A 23523-nucleotide genomic window follows, 5' to 3' on the forward strand; every position below is an offset into this window, starting at 1 on the left:
TTGAGGTTCCTGGGAAGAGTGGCCTGCAGTCACCAACATGGAAGTAGACTGGGATGAGTGGTCTGCAGTCAGTTCTTGTTGAAACAAACAAGAGTGCCATCGCAGAAAGTTCAGGTTGTTTGGCTGGTATGGGGGAGGGGGCAGGGGGAGGAGAAGAGAAGAGAAAGAGGATGTGAAGGCAGCAAGGTTGAACCAAATGTCAGATCAAGACCTGACACAGCTAGTGGTTTGTTCATCAGAAACAGCACATAGCCGATGGGGAGCAACAGAGCGGCAACAGTTTAAAAGCAGCAAACCGTGACTGAATCCATTCCAATTGCAATTCCCCACCACGTTCCCATTTCAAGTACCCATCATTCTCGTGTGACACATTCCCATTCTGATTCCCTTCTTTCTCGAGTATTCCGTTCCAATTCGTCGCCACTCTTGCGTATTACATTCCCGTTCCCATTCCAATTCCAATTGCTGCCACGTTCACGTTCCAATTCAGCACCACTCTCTTGCACACCACGTCCAGCTACAGTTCCAATTCCAATTCTGGACCAATCCTACACCACGCTCCAACTTCCCACCACAAACGCATGCCAATTCCAATTTCCCAACACATTCATGCATCATGCTACAGTCCCATTCCAGATCCAGATGCTAATTCCCTGTCACTTGTGCACTGTGCCATGTTTCCAGTTTCCTCTCCCATGCGCTACATTCCGGCTCCAGGTGAAAATTCAAATCACCGCACATCTTGTACACCACCATCCAGTTCCAGTTCAATGACACTCTCACGCTCTGTAGTCCAGTTCCAGTTGCCCGCTGCCCTCACTCCATCATCCAGGTCAGGTTCCCTGTCACTATTCGAGCCACGATGCACAAGCAATTCCCGGTCTCTCTACCAATGACACGGTCCAGCCCCATTCCCCACTGTTCTGGCATATGGTCCAGGATGCTCTTGCACACACCGCCACGTTCCCCACTGCTCGCATGCACACACAGCCCATTCAAACTCCAGTTCTCTAACATGTGTATATACACACACACACACACTCCAATTCTCCGTCTCTCTCCCACTCCATATTCAGTTCCTACCATGCTCTCTCTTACACATGCAGTCCCATTCCAGTTCCAATTCCTTACCACTATTGCACACCATAGACCAATTCCAATTCGCCATCACCCTTGCAGGCCATGGGCCATGTTCCAGTTACAATTGCCCTCCACTTTTGCACAATCCATTACAACCCTGTCCAGTTCCAATTCTCCACATCCCCTGTACACCGTTTCAATTCCTATTCTTGCCTCTCATACACCATGCTCAAATTCCAATATCCTGGTATTCTTGCAATGGCAAGTTCCAGCTCCAAATCCAATTCCCTGGCACTCTTGTACACCCTGGTCCAATTCATCGCCACTTTCACAGACAGCGTTGCCATTCCAGGTCCAATTCCCCACCATTCTTGCAGAGCACATTCCAGCTTCAGTTTCGATTCCCCGGTCCTTCCACAGTCTACTGTGTTCCGGTTCTGGGTCTAATTCCTCGCCACTTGAGCACTCAGCCATGATCCCGATCCAGGTCCAATTCCTAACTACTAATGATTGCGAGTAGTGAATGTCGTTCCAGTTTCATTTCCAATTCCCCACCTCTCTCTCACATGCCAAATTCAAGCTCCAATTCCAATTCCCCAGCAGTCTCGTAGGCCATGGCCCAGCTTCAATTCACCAGCATTCTTGCAGGTCATGTTTCAGTTCCAATTCACTACCATTCTCTAATACCTTATTCTCATTCCAATTTCACACCTCTCTTACACAAAATAATCTGGCTTGAATTCATAATCTCTCACACACACCATGGTCTAGCTCCCACATCGTGTCCCAGTCCCATCCCAAATTCAATTTCCCGCCTATCACATGCTGCGTTCCCGTACAGATTCCAATTGGTCACTTCTTTTGCATTCCAGATTCCAGCTCTGGTTCATATTTCAACTCGCTATCTTTCATACGCACCACCTTCCAACTCCGATTCCAACTACCCCATCTCTCATGTCCATACACGCCACACTGCAGCTTGGTTTTCTCTCTCTCTCATGCACATGCACCACATTCCAGCTCAGTGACCGATTTCAACTCCCTATCTGTTGCTCATGCGCACACAATGTTCCAGCTCAGATTCCAATTTGCCACCACTCACTGGCCACAACCAATTCACAGCAATTCGGACGGGCTACATTCAAGTTACAATTCGCCACCACTCTCCTGTGCCATATTCCAGCTCTCCGTCACACTCACGTACTCCCTCACATCCCATCTCAAGTTTTCAATTCCTCACCACCGTTATGGTCCATGTTCCTGTTACATGTCCAGGTCTAATTTGCTGCTATTCTTGTGGGCCATGTTCTAGTTCCAATTCTCATTCATAGTCTCATCGAACAAAATTCTTGTTCCAGTTTCAACTCCTCACCCCTCTCATGCATGTCACCTTCCACCTCCAATTCCATGCCACTCTAATGCACCATATTCTAGTTTTAGCTCCCCCTTTCCAACATGCTAAATTCCAGTTCCAAGTCATTCTTTCACTATATGCCTATTTGAAGTTTCCAAATCTGTCACACACTGTATTGCCTTCCAAATTGCGCTTGTGCTACATTCCAGTTTTAAACCAATTCCAGTCACTATCTTGCCTACAACCCAATCTGTGTCTCATGTTACCATTTTTACAATTCTTTCAACACTGCTTGTGAGGGAATCATCACGACAGTGACAGCATTCTCCATGAAATCACTCCTCTCAAAATATTAAGTTGATGCAGCATCTATTCTTCCTCAGCTCCTCACATATCCAACCACCACTGCAACTCACTTCATTCTTTATATGACATTCACCTGCCCACTTAATACACTTCCTCCGCAGGCAACTACATGACAAACATGGCATGTACAACAGAGGCAAATTTTTGCTACTTACAGAAGACGGTGCTAAACACTAAGGAAACGCCATGAATATAGGGCATGCCAAACTCAAATCTCCAATGGAAAGAGAGAGATTAGGAACTCCAATGATTGAGCAAATTAAAGATATCTCTGACTCCACTTAACCAAGAGCAGAACAAGGAAAGGGTTACATTCTGGTGATGGTCAAAAGCAGTACTTTGTCAAATTTAATTCACACTTCTTTCTTTGTCGTCTAACACCTGCACGCAACGTCACTAGAAAGGCACAAGAATGATTTCTCAGTGGCCCTTTTTGCTTCGGAGTGCTGTCACAGGGCTTAATAGCCATCCACTAACACAAATACTCTCACTTTGTGAGATCCACTGCAACAGTTTGGTGAGTTTTCTCCTGGTGAGTTGCAATTCACAAGTGCACATAAGCAGACACTTGACAGAAATCTGCAGAATCCAAAGAATAGGCAGGTGCGCAAAACTTTCTCAGCTGAACCACAAAGTTTTCATCAACAAAAGGGGATGCGAAAGATCAGCAACTTTGAGGCACTGACAAACACGGCATATAAATAACAAGCGGGACAGAACACCAATGCTTCACCGGAAGTGTACTGACAATGTTACCTCGCAGGGGGGCGAAACATTTGCAATCAAACCCACCAGCTTGGCGAGCATGTCTACAACCTCATACCATTAATTTTTGTTTTAAAAAAGGTCATGTAATATTTGATTAGCACTATTTCCTCATATTTCCCATTATCAAGGACCGAGCACCAAATAACTCTCAGTTGATTCATTATATCAGTACATGACAGATCCCAATGGCTGAATGAGTGGTTTAAGCACTATTTAATGCAAATGGTAGTGAAATAAGGGGGCTCAGCATTAGTGAATGTGAGTTTCATTTAGTACTAGCTCCAATTACAATAATCAAACTGAATTTGCCAGATGTGACGGAACCCCAGCCAGTGATTCCCTCAGCTGCTCTGGCAATGGGAGCCGCATTTCGATACATCATCTCTTCCCGTCCAAGGAGGTCCTATAAGCACATTCATTCTTTGCCACCTTGAACTTACTCTGTTGTACAATACTGGGCAGGGTAGACAGCAGGTGTCGCTATAATTCTAGCCATACCACATGGCAAGAAGTAAATATCACCTTCAAGCCTATCCAATTGAAGTGAATCTTCAACAGGTCAAATCATTTGCTCAACAACACTTGGTAGTGATGTATTTCTGGTGTTCACACTTACACTGCTTCAGTCATAGGGGTCCTCATAGGTGTCATAAGCTAAATTGGAAGGAGGAACTTCACATCAGCTATCTCTGAAATCTGCTCTGTGAAACAAGTTGCCTGCAATACTTGATTGACTCTTCTGTGAAAGCATTTCGGTGGCTCTAAGGAAACCTGGCACATAGCTGCATGACCCCTGTCGTTGTACACCAACTGCACACTGATATAATAAAAACCTTTGCAACTGATAGAAACTTGTAGTTTCCATGATGTTGCTTAGCTTGCAATCAATGGTACCCTGTATTAGTGGGAAACCAAACAATGAAATAAAAGTGAAGGGCCCTTGTTGTACAATGACAGTGTCCCTAACTTTGCGTCAGAAGGCCTAGGTTCAAGTCTTACCTGCTTCACGTGGTGGGTCATAACATGTCTGAATTTCGTTGATTAAAATAATCAGTAGTAAGTGTGAATATGCACTTAGTCAACTTATCACCATCACATTCCAAGTTGATCTATTTCCTAGCCCCATCAAACAATCCAAGTCAGATACCTAATGTGTTTATGTACAGACTGCAAGTCCCTAGATACAGCTATAGGAGGTCAGCGGGAATAAGTAGAAGCAAAGAAATTAAAAGCAAATGGAACTAGTAATGCAATATTACCAGGTCCAAAAAGTAGACTTTAAACCTCACTTATGCACTTCCTGATACCACCAGCATACATCATTGCTGCTGAGACTGGTGATCTTCTTCACATGTACTATCAAAAACATTCGAGGGAACTCTTATTCTCCTAGTGTTGATGTGACAGCAACAACTTTGTAATATAATGTCTCACCATGCTTCATATGAACCTTTAAAATTAAATTGGACATCGAGCCACATTAGGCCATATAGGGTAAATGGTGAAAAGCTCTGCCAAACAGCTAGGTTTTAAAATGTTTCAAAAGGAGTAAAAAGAGAGATTGAAATTTTGATCCTCAATATCTATGCTTAGGATCTGGGCAGCAGAACTCACAGCCACCAATGACCAAATAATTAAAATTGCTCAAGGCTAGAAAAAGCTGAGCACAGGTAATTGAAGATTCTGGAACTGGTGAAGAATACAAATATAGAGGGAGATGGGGGAAGAAAAAAAAAGGTCATGGCAGAACTAAAATTCAGATGAGAACTTTAAAATCAAAGCATTATTTGTTCATGTACCAACAAAAATTAGCTAACACAGGGTGATGAAAACCTCTATGCAGATATTTTGCCTGCCAGAAGGAAATGACAATGAAGTCATAACTGAATATTGATTGAGATCAAATAATATGAAGTTTCAACGGCCCCTCCATAAACTCCATCTGAAACTTACCTTTTCATTGGCACATATCCTGGAAAACCCACACTGGGGAAATTAATTCCAAAGGGTTGAATTCAATTTGAAATCCCTTCATTTGCATGTAGCTACGGGATTAAATAGCATCTTATTCAGCTTCCTGCCACCGCTACTGAGTGCCCGCTAAAAAAAGCAAATTACTTGCATGTAGCTTATTGCACCAAAAGCTGGCATGTTGGAGTTGCATTACATTTTCACCAAATTTAAATAGGTACCCAACCCAACCCACATATTCTTGCCCCAAATACTCCAATACTCTTCTGGTCATCCTTCTATCTTCACATATAAAATTATTTCCTATCCCTTCCATCTCTATTCTCCTCCAATAAGAATTGCCCAAAACTCTCCAGGACTACAACTCTAGTTTCTTGTATTCCCCTAATCCTGAACTGCAAAATCAGCCCTCAAGTCCTGGAATTCCTCCTTATAATCATCTTTTTGCATTCCTTTCCATCTTTGAGGCAGATTACAATTCACCCCTTTGATTATCCCTCTCAAATATTGCTATTTTGGCATGAGACCCATTTTCATTTAGGCCTCTGAAGCATATGGAAATATTTTTCTACACTGAAAAAGCTACATAAATGCAAGCCAAGTCCTTCAGGTGAGATATATAAAGAAAGTAATTCAATGGGTATTTACTGTTCACTGACTAGCTTGAAGGTGAAGTTAAGTTGAAACAGTAAAATGCACACCCATGCTCAAGCACACACACACGTCCACTTTTGAAATACACAAAGGTCAAAAAGGCACAAGCAGTGTTGTTGAATTTTGTTTTTAAATGATCTTTAAATCTATTCTAATCTTAAATACATACTAAGGGCTGAAACATATTAAGTAAAAGAGAATTATTTTAATCAGAGAAAAGAGGTAAAGATTCTGAAAGGAAAAGATGATTACTGTTCCAAAATCACAAGGGACACAAAGAAATAAGCAAATCTTTTAAATCTGTATAACTGTTCAGGAAAGTGGATTTTGGCTGCACTGACATGTTCATTTTGGGACTTGACAGGAACATCACAATTCCAATCGGCAACAACTCTCAAAGGACTGAACATTGTGGTTTACAAGCTATTCTGATCATGAAGTGATATTCTGGAACTATCCCAGACTGTCTCTGAAGCATAAACATATGCTATAATACCTTCACACAGGAAATTAGATAGCTGGGTAGAGATAAAGCTTAACCATCCATCGCCTTTAAGCAAGTGTGGAATTAGAAAAATGTTCTTCTATCTCCTTAATTAGTCATTAAATCAATTGCAAGGATATACAGTATCAAAACAGAAAATAAAGTGTGACTTTATTTGTTCTCACTTTCTGTATTTCATAAAATTCAAGAATACAAGTAACAGACCTAACTGCAGCCAATCCAAAGTTATTTTCATAATAAGCTCTACTCAGCTAACCAAATCCCTCAAGTCACTAACCTCTTCTATCACATCTGATCATTGAAGGGTACAATTTCTACTAAATGCAATAAATCAAATTTGCAAATTTGTATCACGAAAATAATGTCATCAATCTTTTAAAATGCCAGACGCAAACACCCCTGACACAATGTCCAGCATCTTAGACTCACGCACCACATCTTGCACCTTGGGTCCATTTTGTTCCGGGCCTTCTGTCCTACCGCTTCCTACCCATCCCCCACTTTAGCTTTCAGATATTTTTAATCAACCTGTTTGGTCATGTTATGACACATCTCTAGAGCAGGCGAGAGACAAGCCCAAATCTTCGCATCAAGGTGCAGGATGCCACTCTGCCACAAGATCTCAAAACCAATTCAAGAATGCACAAAATGGCACAACTTTCGCATCCCTGATGTTTAGGGCTGTATCCTTCAAAGTGTTTTTCAGCATAGGATACGAAGCAGTTAATTACAAACAAAAAACTCTAGCTGCATGGAACTCTCTGAGCCAGCAACATTAAAACCAACATCAATATGCCCCTCATCAACTCAATTTGGGATTTGCTGATTTAGCATCAGCTAATAATTGAACACAATTCCCTTCTGACCTTTATAGATTATGATGCTTTTACATATAAATCATTTTGCATCATAGGTGCATGATGTGTGTTAACTGTTATGCTCAACTGTATTAATATTTGTGTGTGAACCATGATATATGTGAGCTTACTGCTAAGGTTCACAAAGTAATGTTTGTTAACAAGATATAACCAGAATCTTACAAAAAGGATTCTTCATTTCTACATTACCAGCTCATTTTAAACACAGATGAAATCAACCAAGCAAATAATTATTTACCACAGTTTCCTGCTCTTTTCACTAGTGCAGATGTTAACAACTAGCTGATGCTCAGAGGTAGAAAGCGTTACTTCAATACATCTTCCTGATGAAACTGGTAACTCAAAAAACAGGTCACATGAATGTTGACAACATATTCAAGAATATATAGTTTTACAAGTGCAGAGACTTGAAATAACAGTTTTGTAAACATGGCCTCAAAACAGTATTATGAATGTAGCTTACGGTTACAGTTTTGGTCAGGAAAAGTTCGGATTATGAAAACAATTCATTTTCATAACTTTGAAGGAAGGAAGTGGTAAGTCTGAGTGACAGTACGATTTCACTCCAAATTTAAATTGCATGCTCCAGAAGACAGTTTAAAAACACACTGCTTACAAAAAACCCTTTTGATTAGCAATTCAGTGCTACTTCATAAATCAAACTACACTTCAAGATTGATTTTAACAGCAAGTAAATTAAGGGTAAATCTAGAATGCAAAATTCTTAATCTTGCTCAGTTTAGACTACTTTGAAAATTGGAAGACTCTTGCAACTTCTGGGTAAGTAACTTGTAACAGCTAATGGAACATTTCAGTAAATAATTTGGAAACATCTGTTAACAACACAAGCAGCACACTTAGTAAGAAGGAAGCAGCAAACATAACGCAGCCTTTACTGTGGGAATGGAAGACGTGCATTGATACTAGATCTTGATCAGGTTGCAAGAACATTTTTTTTGCTAAAATACTTCTACAAACAGAATAGACTGCATCAGCTTTCTCTACTAAAAGACCTCCACTGTTAATATCTGCCAACACCAAATATTACATAATGACAGTGACTGATGTATACTCACTCTTACAAAGTTGTCAGGGAACAAACCTCTTCTGCCATCGAGTTCACCCTCCCACCAGCCTCCATCTTCTTTCTTGATATTAGTTACAATATCTCCTACAGAAATGGTCAGCTCATCATCATGCTGAGCTTCATAAGAAAACTCAACAATCGCTTCCACTGGAATAAAAATAAAAAGAAAATTTTAACAAATGTCAAATTACTCCACTGACTGAACACCAAATGGTCATATTGTGCGACATAACTCCAAACAGTTTCATGTTATACAAGATAAAGTTCAGATCTGGCAACTTTATATCCAACTCCTGCAATCTCCTAGCAGAATTCATCCCAATTAGATAGACCGTGTCTTGCATTTCCACGCATGATATCCATTTTCCCTTAATTTACAGCTGCAAAGAGGCACAATTTAGTTTGTCACATTAGATGATCAGATGGTCATTGGTACAAACCCATGGCCCACACTTTATTGTTCCATCTCACGTTCAATGTTGGAATTAGCTTAGAGAAGGAAAACTGTTCCATTTCAGATTTTTGCTTAAATTTATGAACTTGAAACAGTAAAGTTTTATTGCTCCAGCTTCTTTTCCAGTTTCCATGTCAGCAAAGAGAGACAGTCAATTTAGCATTCAACACAAACCCAGTACAATCCGATGTCAAACCTCAAAAGTATTTTTAAAATATAGCATAAAACACAGCCTAAGTGAATGAGTAAACTTGTTTGGAAAACCTCTGGCCTTGGTCTAAATCATGTTTAGACAGGCAGGCCTCATGCTGCAACCATTAGGCCAAGACTCATCGCTAGAGCATTGTTCCTGAAGTGACAGATGAGGAGATAATCTTGGGATGCATTGATAGTGTCCATATCTCTAGACCAGGAGGTCAGAGTTCAAGTCCCATCTGCTTCAGATGGTCCAATAACATCTCTGAACAAGTTAATTAGAAAATATTTAATGCTAGTAGTGAATAACATCTTTAATAGGAGCAGGAATACTTCTTTGCACTCATTGAGCTTGCTCCATTATTCTGGGATTGGGGATGGTGTACTAACATGGATAGGGTACTGGTTGGCAGACAGGAAACAAAGGGTAGGAATAAATCGGTCTTTTTCTGAGTGGCAGCCAGTGAGAATGGGGCACCTCAGGAATCAATGCGTTGACCTCAGCTATTCACAGTATATATATGAATAATTTAGATGAGGGAACTAGATATATCTCCAAATTTGCAGATGACACAAAGCTGGGTAAGAGGGTTACTTGGTGAGGAGGATGCAGATACTTCAGCACGATTTAGACAAGTTGAGAGAATTAGCAAATGCATGGCAGATGAATTACATTGTGGGTAAGTGTGATGTTTTCCACTTTGGTAGTAAAAACAGGAAAGCAGATTATTACTTGCATGGTGATAGAATAGGAAAGGGTGAGGTGCAACATGACATGGGTGTCCTTGTACAAATGAATGTGTAGCAGGTGGTGAAGGAGGCAAATAACATATTGGTCTCATAGTGAGAGGATTTGTGTACACAAGCAAGGATGTCTTGCTGCAATTTTACAGGGCCTTGGTGAGACAACACCTGGAGTATTGTATACAGTTTTGGTCTCCTTTTCTGAGGGGGGGAGCACAATAAAAGGTTTGCCAGATTGATTCCTGGAATAGCAAGACAAATTATGAGACACTGAATCAGGTAGGACTATATTCACTGGCAGAAGAATGAGATGTGCATGTGCTGTGTGTGGGTGAAATCTCTTACAAACATATAAAATTCTAACAGGATTACACAGAGTAAATGCAGGAAAGATATTCCCAATGACCAGAGAGTCAAGAACCAGAGGTCAGAGTCTAGGGATATGAGGTCTGAGATTTGGAAAAAAATTCTTCACCCAGAGTGGTGAGACTGTGGAATTCTCCGCCACAGCAAGCTGTTGAGGACAGAAAAATTGATGTTTTCAAGAAGGAGTTAGATAGTTCTTGGAGCTAAAAGGTATGGGAAGAAAGTGGGAACAGGGAACAGAGTCGGATGATCAGCTATAACCACACCTTAGGAAGGATATATTGGCCTTTGAGGCAGTAAAACGTACGTTTACAAGAATGATACCTGGATTTGAGGTTAAATTATGAGGAGAGATTATACAAATTAGGGGTATTTTCTATAGAATTTTGATCAGATCACCCATAATGTTCTAAGTCTAATAGGAAAAATCAGGGCAGATAAATTAATTCCACTGGCTAGGGAACCTAGAACCAAGGGGCATAGTCTGAGAATTAGGGCCAGACCATTCAGAAAAGGTGTTAGGAAGCACTTCTGCACACAAATGGTGGTAGATGTTTGGAACTCTCTTCAACAAATGACAGCTGGTGCTAGATCAGTTTTAATTTTAAATCTAAGATAGATTAATTTTTGTTCAGCTAAAGCATTGAGGGATATAGGCCAAAAGCTGGTGTATGGAGTTAGACCATAAATCAGCTATAATCTCATTGAATTGAGCAGGCTCAAAGGGTTGGATGGCCTATTCCTACTATTTTTTAAGTTTGACAGCATCTGGCTCAAATGCACGTACAAAGATAGTTCTTCTCCCCCAGTGATTAAAATGTAATTTTTTATTTTAATTAAGAACCTAGCCACAAACACGCACACTCTACAAACATACAAATTAATTTCACAGGTTAGAAATATGTCCAGTTCCTCCAGATGGCTTCCTAAGATCTGTGTGCGGTTGTCAGAGTTGTCGGGTAAGAGCACAGCTGAACATAATGTTCAGGAAGTGGGGAGCAGGGTGGGAGTGTGTTAAAAAGGAATGCTAAAAAACAGTTTTTTCACATTTGCTTTGAATACTTGTTCATTAACTATAAAAATATTGAAGGTGGGGGTGCCGGGGAGGTGGGAGTAAACAGTTGGATGACAGCTAAATGTCAATCAAACAACCAGGCAATTTATTTTCCAATTCCAGAAGGCAGTCAATGTATCACAAGGGTGAACAGGATGCCCAGTAGCAGGAGTACAAGGATGGAATGGGTGGAGTTGGGTGGGCATGTGATCAAACCTCAAAAATACGCACAATCAAAATTGACGATTGAATTTGATAATACATTGTGACAGGAGTTCCAATCAATCAATCAAAACAATACGTTTCCTCCAAGGTGGTTCACATTCTCTCCAGCTTGGTCACGCAGCTAAAAACTACCCACAACTTAGTACAACAAATTCAAAATTTCGCACAGATATGAAGCTGACTAATCAGATAAAGTTGAACAAATCACCCACTAGTAATGGTGCTAATCTATTCCAGGAGACAGTATTGTAACACAGTAAAGAGTTTTATTCTGCAGAAGTAGGCCAAGGACAGGAAAGCAAGAAAAGGTTCACTCACACACACACAACTTACAAAAACTGCACTGATAAAATATTAGTATTCGCAAACTCTGAAAAACATTCAAAACAACCCTGGCATCTCATGTCTTGAAAATTTACATTTTTGTTAGGTGGTGCACTCTGAGGTTAGCTAGCAACTTTGCAAATGTGACAGCTATTACAGCTTCCTTTATGACACTTTGGTAGGCAGCATATTGAGAGTCTTACCATTGCAAACAAGCATCAATTCCTGACAATAAAATAGAAATGTTCACAACTTCACTTGGGGAACTGGACTATATTAACAACTTCCCAAAACCCTCAATTCACTTGTGCCACTAACTATTTTTGCTCCAGGAACACATGACTGTTTTATGATTGCCATGCAGGTTGGTATCATTTAAATTTCACTTTATCAAAAAAGTAATGAAGAAGAATGCAAAAGATTATTCAAAAATATAGCAATAATTGCCTGCAGATTCAAAAATTTGATACACATGGCAGAGAGACTGGAGTCCCAGTTTACTTAATTCTCATTACACCTACATCTAGCAATAACCAAAACTTTAAGGTTTGAACTTTCATACAATAGTTTCATAGAACTTTGGTCAATAAGATCTACTAGTTAATTTTAAAATGGAAAGAAACTGCCAGCAATTCACTGTGTGAACACAGATTGCTCGATATTTCCATTGTGCATATAAGCTCCAATACTGGTACTATTTTAACAGTAAACCTGTACCAGCTAATTCTATTGGATGGCAAAATTCCGAATGGACTTTCCCCTGAACCTTTTAAATCAGTTTACTAGATTATGATTTAATAATCTAAAGACAATACTTTCAAACGTTTCATAACAAGGAAGCATGGGTGACAGGAGATAGCAAGAACTGTAGAAACAAAAACAGAAGTTGCTGGAAAAGCTCAGCAGGTCTGGCAGCATCTGTGAAGAAAAAAAATCAGTTAACGTTTCAGGTCTGGCGACCGTTCCTCAGAACTTCAGAGGAAGGGTCACCAGACCCGAAACGTTAACTCTGATCTTTTTTTCTTCACAGATGCTGCCAGGCCTGCTGAGCTTTTCCAGCAACTTCTGTTTTTGTTCCTGATTTACAGCATCCACAGTTCTTTTGGTTTTTATTTAGCAAGAACAACAGATGCTGGAAGTCAAAGTCAATACAGTGTGGAGCTGGGGGAAACGGATGAAGGGTCCCAACCCGAAACGTCAACTTTCCTGCTCCTGATGCTGCCTGACCTGCTGTGTTCCTCCAGCTCCACACTGTAACAAAGCATGGGTGATAGTTGTGCAGAAGAGGCAGAAAATGATCAACAACAGAAAGTTGCAAAAGAGTTGCTAAGGCGAACAAAGTGAACGCATTTAAGAAACAGTAAAATGGCTATGTCCTCTAATAAGCAAACAGTCGAGTTGACAATTTTAGAGTTTAATGTCCAAGCAAATTTAGGAAAATACATAACTCCAATAAATGAATTAGATAAACCATAGTTCCAACATGACCAAAGACTGCACTCTCAAAGTGACACACACAACCGGTGATAAGTTTAATCAAACGGTCACCTTGCCACAAACGGGAGACAAGGTCCAGAAGACAGGGCCTTCATGGACCTGAGCCAGTATAGAAATTGAAGTTGTATTGTTGTCTTCACTCTTCATCACAAACCAATTCAGTCAACCGAGCTAACCAACCCCCAACTCTAATAAGCAAACGGAATAAAAGCTAGTCACCACGTACCATTACATTTCATTATTGACTTTCTAAATCAAAAATACAGTTACTGATATAAATTTAACAAACAAGCAACAACTGATCAGAGAAGTCAATAATACATAATCTTTACTTGGTGGTACGGAAATTGAATTTTGCTGCAGCAAAGACATATTTCCAAAGCTTTTCATCTTGCAATCAGAACTAAAAACATGCCAAATCCCAAAAGATAATAAAAATTTATCCTACAGGAGAAAGAAGATGTTGATTGGTTAGCAATTTGACTGATCGCTGTCTCCATGACAATGTTCAGACCAATGGGGAACCAATGGCATCCAAAGTACCCTGGAAGTTCAGAAAAGGCACAAGCCTTGAACATGTTCCTTTTTGATTGCACTACAAACAAAACTGTAATTTCTAACAAATGTAAATGAGCTGCATTACAAACAACTGATTGTCTTAAACTGGTCGATATTGTACCTATCGGTGCATTTGGGATATTCAGCAAGTGTTACTCAATCACAGAATCATGTATAACAGCAGAAATTTTATTGTGGGTTTAGCAAGTACCATTTGGTATCTACCACAGCAGGATGCAGAACAACTCAACCAACCTCAACTGATCTAAAGTCGATTCACCATATCTCCACCATGTTCTCAGGCTGTGCATTCCAGATCCCTATCACTTACTGCATGAAAAACATTTTCCTCATTTCACCACTGCTTCTTTTGCCAATTTTTTTTTGCTCTCCGGTTCTCAACCTCCTCCATCTACACTTCTCACAATTTCAAATACCTCTTATCAAATCTCCTCACAACCTTTTCTTCAAGTCCCAACTTCACCAATCTATGCCTCTAACATAAGTAATGTTCCTCATCCTTGGAACCGTTCTTGTGAATCTTTTCTATAACAACTCCAACGCCTTCACATTCCTCCTAAAGAGTGGTGCCAGAACTGGACACAAGACAGTACTGCTGTTACAACTTATCTTTACACACTGTTTTGAACAGCAATGTAACATTTTCAATTTTCAATTCTTCAGCTGTCTGGCACCACCCAAGTTGAAGAATGGTGGGAATACTATATAATCATTATGCACTACTGCAATTTCCACTCTCAAATCCATTAGCATCCTTGGATGTTAACTCATCTGACTCTGATGCTTTTACCAACTCTGGGTGCAGACTGCCTATCTAGTATTTCCTACATATTAATTTTAAACTTCTACATTGACCATGGCAGGAAAGGATTTCCTTCCTTGGTAAAGACAGATCCAGCTACTCATTTAATGCGTCGAATATGCCCCATCCCAAATTCTAATAAGTCCCTAGGCAGCCCTACTCCTCCTCTTACTATCTTTTTTAAAAAAATTTATAAAATCACTACAGCGTGGAATCAGGCCATTTAACCCAACAAGTCCACACCAACCCATCGAAGGGCATCCCACCCAGGCCCATCACCCTACCCTATATTTCCCATGGCTAATGCACCTAACCCACACATCCCCGAACACAATGGGTAATTTAGAATTCCCAATCCAACTAATTACACATCTTTGGACTGTGGGAGGAAACTGGTGCACCCAGAAGAAACCCACACACACACAGGGAGAATGTGCAAACTCCACACAGTCACCCGAGGCTGGAATCGAACCCGGCTCCCTGGCACTGTGCTAACCACTGAGCCACCGTGCTGCCCATTTTTATTGATTTTTCTATCAATGACTTTGGCATTCCTGTTTATATTGGCTGACCACCTCTTCTCATACTCTGCTTTCTTTCTTTTATTTGCTTTTCAATTCCCTTCTGAACCTTCTATATTTTACAGATACATGTCAAGCAAAAATTAGCAATTGGTAGATATTGGGTTTATATTTAAAGAAAAACTTAAATATTTCAGTGGAATGGCTAAATTGCCCATAGTGTCCAGGGATGTGCAGGCTGCGTGGTTTAGCCTTGGTAAATGAAGGGTTACAGGGATAGGATGAGGGAGGGGCTTCTGGAAGGGATGCTGTTCATAGGGTCGGTATGGCCTCAATGGGCCGAATAGCCTGCTTCCACACTGTAGAGATTCGATGATTCTATGATAATGATACTTAAGGGTCACCAGAGACTAAACTAATTATGATCCAAGTTATTCAACGCTACTCTGTACCAGAACCAAAGGCACGGCCTGGCACAGAGGCATCACCCGACAGTTATAACTGTACAAGGCTTCTTCTACAATGCGAGAATGTTTATCATACAAACAAAAATATGAAGTCAGCAAAGGGAACCGGGTGCAGGAGGGGAGAGTGGTGTTTGGATTTATAATGTCCATAACTATGTACATAAATATATCATTTGACATGAGGCGTATAGAATAAATTTGAAACAAGGAACAGTTTCTCTATTGTTCAATTATATTTAGCATAAGTGTTGCCCCGCACCAGAGCCTGGGAGTAATCTCGAAAGCCGCCCCTGTGATAGTGCTGCCGATATGCAGCCTTGAAATGGGACAGATATACCCAAAACCGTCGGAGATCATAGGACTCCAGGCTCCATGAGAAGGGGATTGAGGGAGATACAGCTCAGTCTGCTCCCTTGCGGATGGCCAGTAAGTTGGGGGAGCGGGGCGGGGAAGATGATGCTGCTGCTGCCGGGGCTGCAGCAACGTGTGGCAGAGTGGCAGTGTACGGGAAATGGGGAGAGCGCTCTCTCTCTCTCTGTCAGCCCGCTGCAAACGTGTCAGGGGCGGGGATGATGGTGGTGGTGCTGCTGCTGCTGCTGACAGGACCCTGGCCGACGGGACGTGTCCGCTTTAACCGGGGAGATGGGAGATCGCCAGACGCCCCCTCCCCGGTCCGGTTTAACTCTCCGGATGCCGCACTCACCCATTGATGTCGGCTCCAGCTGCCCAGCGCCCCCTCCGAACTCCGCGATGAAGAGTTTGAAGGATGGGGAGGGTGGTGCTCGAGCGCTTCACTGCCCACCCGTTTTCCCTACGCTCTGGACCGGATTCCTGACACCTAAGTCAGCCGGTCAGACACTCACTCACTCCAGTTCCGCCACGACCCCGGACATCTTTTGTTCGACAGTTAGTTAGTTAGTTAGCCAGCCAGCCAGTCAGTCAGTCAGTCTGCTTTTGGTCCCCACCCCTTCCCCAGGCTTTCCGCTGCCTGAGCTCCTCTGTTTTCAATTACCGACCGATGGAGTTATGTTGCCGGGAAGAAGGGGGAGGGTTCGGAGTTGTGGGGGTGGGGAGGAAGAAACTTCGAAAGATATCGCGATAGCTCCTGCCCTTCTTCGCTGGGTAGGGAAAACCGTTTGTAACCATGACGACTGGGGGTTTCGAACGGGCGGCGGTGTGTGTGCGCGCGCCATTTTGGTTCCCGGTGAGGTTTTGGGGGAAGAAAGGGAGAATGGAATCCAGTCGTTATCCCGATGACAAAAGAGTGATGGGTATCTTTGTGCGACCAGGTCAGGTGTTACAGTTCAGAAAACAGCAGAAGCATTTCGCAGTGTTTTCTTTTCCCCCGCAAGGGAGCTGTAGAGGATGCCTGTACCTTAAGTGCAGGTTAAAACATTCGTCAGTTCCAGGGCTGGTATTGACTGGTCCCAGCTGAGATGGTGATAATAGGTCTCAGAATATAGGTACAAGTTAGAGATAAAGGTGCAAGTTAAGCCATTTTGTCGGCTCTTGAGGGAGATCATGACTGATCTGTGACAATTCTTTACCTACCTTTGCGCCATCTCTCTTAGTTTCTTGTTAAGCAAAAGTATTATCAATCAGATTTAAAATTAACAAATAATCTAGCCACAATCACGATTTGCAAACCGACACCGCTCTTTACGTGGACATAAAATTCTTAACCATTTCTGAAGGGCCTGACTCGAATGTTAGGCTATGCTTTCAAACCTTGAACTGCTCAACCAGTGGTTATATTAAATTTCTATCTACCTGGTCAGTTCACTTAACATCTTAAAAAAAACTTTGCCAATGTTATTCTGGACAACTGGAGTGAGAACCCATGTAACAAAAACACGAGGAAACTCTGGTCAGTGTAGAATCCCACTAAATCTGAGGAGCCCTGAGAAGCTGAAGATACCATGTGATATAGACAGCTAGGTTATCTGACTCACGTGTTATGAGAAACACTGTACAAGATGTGCTATAAGACCATGGCTCCCAACATTGTTTCTCCAATGTGCTTTTAAATCCAAATTAACAGCCAAAGTACGGTTTATAAGGATTGGGAATAGGGGATAAAGTAAAAATGTTCAGGATCAAGACCTCACACTCCTGTTAAATTGAACACACAATGGTCCCCATTTTTTATCAAGCAAGTGCAAACTGTGTTGATTTCAAGTCCAGGAGTTGAGCTTTTATGGCTTTTGTATGTTGACCAATGCTTATCCAGTTTAAAATTTTAAAAAAACTAATTTATTTAAAGTTTTCATACAAATCTGTCTGTGTTTGATGCCAGTGGAATAAAGGATCCTGTGCTAGAACTTTTGTACATTCCACATACTTAAATCCTGAGTTAGATTTATCTTGGCACTATTGCCTGTCTCCACCCATGTCTGAGCCCACATGCTAATGAAACTTACATGTATTCTTCTGTTCACTCCAAGTGCATCTATGCCAATGCTGACCCCTTATCTGTTATCATTCATAAATAAAAATCCATTAAAACTTTCCTTTCCAAATCTTAACAGCACTTTCTCAATCTTGTTCTTTCTGGCCTCCCTGAAAAATCTTGTGAAACCGAGACAGAGTACATAGGGAAAAACTGATTGCTTTGGCATAAGGTCATAAGAAATAGGAACAGGAGTAAGCCATTTGGCCCTTCAAGCCTGCTGCACCATACAGTGGCTGATCGAAAGTTCCCAACATCCATTTTCCTCCATTTTCCCTTTTGATTCCTTGATTCGATCAAGAATCCATCTGTCTCAGTCTTAAGTACACAGTAGTCCCACAGCTCTCTGTGGCAAGGAATTCCAAAGACTCTCAACCCTCTAAGAGAAGAAATTTCTCCTCATCTCTTTCCTAAATTGGTGCCTCTTAATTCTGAGACCATGCCCTCAGGTCTGAAACTCTCCCATAAGGGGAAACATCTTCTCAGCATTTACCCTGTCAAACCACTCTAGAATCCTGAATGTTTTAATAAGATCACCTTTCATTCTTCTAAACTCCGGTGAAAAGAATCCCAAACTGTTTCACCTTTGCTCATAAGACAATTTGGGGATTATTCCAATGAAACTACATCTTTCTTTAAATAAGGGGCCCAAAACTGTTCACAGTACTTCAGATGTGATTCACCAGCACCTTCTACAATTGCAGTAAGACTACTGTTATAGTTGAAGTCTCTCTGAAATAAGGGCCAGCATCCATTAATTTTTTATTCAATCTATTTTTCTAATCAGCCTGTTCAGAGATGTTATACACCTCTAGAGCAGATGGTATTTGAAGCTAGGCTTTCTGATCTTGGGAATGGACACTACCACTGCATCACAAGAGGGTCCCCCAGACTAACATTCCATGAGCCTTCTGGATTATCTGCTGTACCTATGTGCTAGCTTTCACTGTTTTGCATACAAGTACCCCCAAATCTGTGTTGCAGTTTTCTGCAGTGTTTCTCCATTTAAAAAGAACTTTTGTTCTCGCTTCCGAAATGAATAATTTCACATTTGCCAACTTTTTGCCCACTTACCTGTCTATTTGTATCGCCACAACAACTTGCCTTTCCACCTATTTTTGTGTCTCTGCAAATGTGGCTACAGTATATTCGCTTCTTTCCACCCAAGTCATTAATATATATTGTAAATATTTGCAGTCCCAGCAATGATCCGTTGGAACGCCACTGATTACAGGTCGCCAACCTGAAAAAGAACTCTTTATCTCCATCCAGGGATAGTGGGAACAGCCGATGCGAGAGAATCTGAGATAACAAGGTGTAGAGCTGGATGAACACAGCAGGCCAAGCAGCATCAGAGGAGCACGAAAGCTGACGTTTCGAGTCTGGACCCTTCTTCAGAAATGGGGGAGGGGAAAGGGATTCTGAAATAAATAGAGAGAGAGGGTGGGGCTTGAGGTGGGAGGAGTGGATAGGTGGGAGGAAGGACAGACAGATTAGGGAGGCAGAGACAAGCTGGGCTGGTTTTGGGATGCGGTCAGGGGAAAGGAGATTTTGAAGCTTGTGAGTCCACATTGCTACCATTGGACTGCAGGGTTCCCAAGCGAAATATGAGGTGCTGTTCCTGCAACCTTCGGGTGCCATTGTTCTGGCACTGAAGGAGGCCCAGGATGGATATGTCGTCCAAGGAGTGGGAGGGGGAGTTGAAATTGTTCACGACTGGGAGGTGCAGTCGTTTGTTGCAAACCGAGCGGTGGTGTTCCACAAAGTGGTCTCCAAGCCTCCATTTGGTTTCCCCGATATAGACGAAGCCACATTGGGAACAGCGGATACAGTATACCATATTAGCAGATGTGCAGGTGAACATCTGTTTAAGTGGGAGGTTTTTTTGGGGCCTGGGATGGGGGTGAGGGGGGAGGTGTAGGGGCAGGAGTAGCACTTCCTGCAGTTGCAGGGAAAAGTGGTGGGGCTGGTGGGGAGTGTGGAGCGGACAAGGGAGTCACGGAGAGAGTGGTCCCCCCGGAAGACAGATAAGGGTGGGGAGGGAAAAATGTCTTTGGTAGTGGGGTCAGATTGCAGATGACGGAAGTGGCAGAGGATGATGCGTTGGATCCGGAGTTTGGTGGGGTGGTACGTGAGGACGAGGTGGATTCTCTTTTGGTTATTATTGTGGGGAGGGGGTGTGAGGGATGAGTTGCGGGAAATGTGAGAGACACGGTCGAGGGCTTTTTCGACCACTGTGGAGGGGAAGTTGCAGTCCTTGAAAAACGAGGACATCTGGGATGTCCGGGAGTGGAATGCCTCATCTTGGGAGCAGATGCGGCGGAGGCGAAGGAATTGGGAATAGGATTGGGAATAGGAGGAGGTGTCAGAGAGCTGGCGTCTGGCCTCAGCGATGAAGAGGTCAGTGCGCCATACTACAACTGCGCCTCCCATGTCTGCGGGTTTTATGGTGAGGTTGGGATTGGAGCGGAGGGCTGCACGTTTTGTGGGGGGAGGTTGGAGTGGGTGAGACAAGTGGAGAGGTTGAGGCGGTTGATGTCTCAACAGCAGTTGGAGAGGAAGAGGTCAAGGGAGGATAGGAGGGCTTGGTGTGGTGTCCAGGAGGAAGAGGTGTGTTGGAGGTGGGAGAAGGGTCAGTAGAGGGAAACCTCTAGAGGGAGGCGCAGTTGTAGTATGGCGCACTGACCTCTACATCACCGAAGCCAGATGCCAGCTCTCTGACACCTCCTCCTACCGCCCCCTTGATCATGACCCCACCCCCGACTGCCATAACATCGTCTCCCAGACCATCCACAACCTCATCACTTCAGGTGACCTCCCATCCACAGCCTCCAACCTCATTATTCCCCAACCCTGCACCGCCCGTTTCTATCTCCTTCCCAAAATCCACAAACCTGACTGCCCTGTTCGATGAAGGGTCTAGGCCCGAAACGTCAGCCTTTCTGCTCCTATGATGCTGCTTGGCCTGCTGTGTTCATCCAGCCCTGCACCTTGTTGCCCTGTTCGACCCATTGTCTCCGCCTGCTCCTGCCCCACCGAACTTATCTCCACTTATCTCGATTCCATTTTCTCCCCCTTGGTCCAGGAACTCCCCACCTACATCCGTGACACCACCCACGCCCTCCACCTCCTCCAGAACTTCCGATTCCCTGGTCCCCAACACCTCATCTTCACCATGGATGTCCAGTCCCTATACACTTGCATTCCCCATGCAGATGGCCTAAAGGTCCTCTGCTTCATCCTGTCCCACAGGCCCGACCAGTCCTCCTCCACTGACACACCCTTATCTGCTTAGCTGAACTCGTCCTCACCCTTAACAACTTCTCCTTCAATTCCTCCCACTTCCTACAGACAAAGGAGGTGGCCATGGGTACCCGCATGGGCCCAAGCTATGCCTGCCTCTTTGCAGGATACGTGGAACAATCCCTCTTCCGAAGCTACACTGGCCCTATCCCCGACTCTTTCTCCGTTACATCGATGACTGTATCGGCACTGCCTTGTGCTCCCACGAGGAGCTCGAACAGTTCATCCACTTCACTAACACCTTCCACCCCAACCATAAGTTCACCTGGACCATCTCCGATACCTCTCTCTCCTTCCTGGACCTCTCTTTCCATCTCTGGCAACCTGGAAACCGATATCCATTTCAAGCCTACCAACTCCCACAGCTACCTAGAATACACATTGTCTCACCCACCTTCCTGCAAAAATGCCATCCCCTATTCCCAATTCCTTCGCCTCCGCCGCATCTGCTCCCGAGATGAGGCATTCCACTCCCGGACATCCCAGATGTCCTCGTTTTTCAAGGACCGCAACTTCCCCTCCACAGTGGTCGAAAACGCCCTCGACTGTGTCTCTCACATTTCCTGCAACTCATCCCTCACACCCTGTCCCCACAATAATAACCAAAAGAGAATCCCCCTCGTCCTCACATACAACCACACCACACTTCGGATCCACCGCATCATCCTCCGGCACTTCCGTCATCTGCAATCTGACCCCACTACCAAAGACATTTTTCCCTCCCCACCCTTATCTGTCTTCCGGAGGGACCACTCTCTCCGTGACTCCCTTGTCCGCTCCACACTCCCCACCACCCCCGGCAATTTTCCCTGCAACCGCAGGAAGTGCAACACCTGCCCCTACACTTCCCCCCTCACTCCTATCCCAGGCCCCAAGAAGACCTTCCACATCAAACAGATGTTCACCTGCACATCTGCTAATGTGGTATACTGTATCCGCTGTTCCCAATGTGGCCTCCTCTACATCGGGGAAACCAAACGGAGGCTTGGAGACCACTTTGTGGAGCACCTACGCTCGGTTCGCAACAAACGACTGCACCTCCCAGTCGCGAACAATTTCAACTCCCCCTCCCACTCCTTGGACGACATGTCCATCCTGGGCCTCCTTCAGTACCACAATAATGCCACCTGAAGGTTGCAGGAACAGCACCTCATATTTCGCTTGGGAACCCTGCAGTCCAATGGTATCAATGTGGACTTCACAAGCTTCAAAATCTCCTTTCCCCCGACCACATCCCTAAACCAGCCCAGCTCGTCCCCGCCTCCCTAACCTGTCCCTCCTTCCTCCCACCTATCCACTCCTCCCACCTCAAGCCCCACCCCCACCTCCTACCTACCAGCCTCATCCAGCCTCCTTGACCTGTCCGTCCTCCCTGGACTGACCTATCCCCACCCTAACTCCCCACCTACACTCACCTTTACCGGCTCCAACCCTGTCTCTTTGACCTGTCTGTCTCCTCTCCACCTATCTGCTCCTTTATCCATCTTCCATCTGCCTCTCCCTCTCTCTCTCTTTATTTCAGTATGCCCTTCCCCTCCCCCATTTCTGAAGAAAGGTCCAGACCCAAAACGTCAGCTTTCCTGCTCCTCAGATGCTGCTTGGCCTGCCGTGTCATCCAGCTCTACCCTTTATCTCCATGCGCTGTTTCCCACCCATTAGCTAGTTCTCCATCCATGGATTCCTATCTTATAACAACCTTTTGAGGGGTATCGTGTCAAACACCTTTTGGAAGTACAAATACAACACATTTACTGGTTCCCCACAAAATTAGGTCATTTTCCAGTATGAAATGGTAAATTATTTATGATGAAAGAAACTAAATATTATATTTACAATATCTGATCCATTTCAAAGGTGGTATTGTGAACTTGTGTGTGTGT

General features: G+C 43.3%; 1 long non-coding RNA gene across 1 annotated transcript; it reads right to left on the reverse strand.

Annotated features, from left to right (window-relative positions):
- Positions 1–8651: 8651 nt before the first annotated feature.
- Positions 8652–16957, reverse strand: LOC125484370. The gene is made up of 2 exons (XR_007263188.1): positions 16595–16957; positions 8652–8810 (listed from the first exon to the last, which is right to left on the reverse strand). It is a non-coding gene; the product is annotated as an uncharacterized LOC125484370 (long non-coding RNA).
- Between the last annotated feature and the right edge of the window lie 6566 nt (positions 16958–23523).

The sequence above is a fragment of the Rhincodon typus genome, chromosome 11, assembly GCF_021869965.1.
Source record: "Rhincodon typus isolate 14 chromosome 11, sRhiTyp1.1, whole genome shotgun sequence".
Classification (NCBI taxonomy): domain Eukaryota; kingdom Metazoa; phylum Chordata; class Chondrichthyes; order Orectolobiformes; family Rhincodontidae; genus Rhincodon; species Rhincodon typus.